Here is a 969-nt window from a genome sequence, read left to right as displayed (position 1 = left end):
GAAGAGGGAATACTAAAAAAAGAGTGAGAGGTGGAGAAAGCAAGAGACAGAGAAAGTTGGAGAGAAAGAGAGAGACAGACAGACAGACAGACAGACAGACAGACAGACAGACTGACAGACAAAAATCGAGACAGAGGGTCAAACCTAACACAAAAGAAAACGAAACGAAAGACTTCAAGCATTAAAAAAAAAAAAAAAGAAAAAAAAAAAAACGAGCATCGCATTTTCGCAAAATTCAAAACACGCACCCAACATCCACACCGACTTACAATTCCAAACCTATAACAAAACACCTATAAAAAAAAAAAAACCTTCACACATCAAAAAATAAAAAAAATATCCTCTTATCCTCTCCCCAAAACCCTGAAACAAACGTATCCGATCCTCCAACGGGGGTTAAAAAATCGCCATTAACCGAACTTTATCGCGACAACACAGGCCATATTGTAGGAGTTAATAGAATGGCCGAGTAGGATTGAGCATCGGTGTTGTTGCCAGTTGTGGAGTCCGATCCTCCTTATGCGAACGTCTATTGTTTCGTCTTCACCTGTTCCTCTATAGATTATGTGTTTTAGCTTTTATTCATTGTTTTTTGTCGTCTATATTTTGTTGCTATGGTTACTGGTGTTTGTTGTAGCAGATAATGATGATTATCATAATGATATCTATTATGATGATGATATAGATGATAATTAGACTAGAAATAAGAATAAGAATGATAATGAGAAGGATAATGATGATGATAATAATAGTAATAATAATAATAATAATAATAATAATCATTATTGTTATTATTATTATTATCATCATTTTTGTTATAATAATAATAATGATAATGATAATAATAATCATAATAATAATCATTATTATCATAATTATCATCATTATTATCATGATCATTATTATCATTATCATTATTATTGTCAATATTATTATCGTAACCTCCAGGCGACAATTGCAGCTTCTCGC

The sequence above is a fragment of the Penaeus chinensis genome, chromosome 24 (assembly GCF_019202785.1).
Source record: "Penaeus chinensis breed Huanghai No. 1 chromosome 24, ASM1920278v2, whole genome shotgun sequence".
NCBI lineage: Eukaryota > Metazoa > Arthropoda > Malacostraca > Decapoda > Penaeidae > Penaeus > Penaeus chinensis.
Note: the sequence above shows the minus strand (reverse complement) of the source record.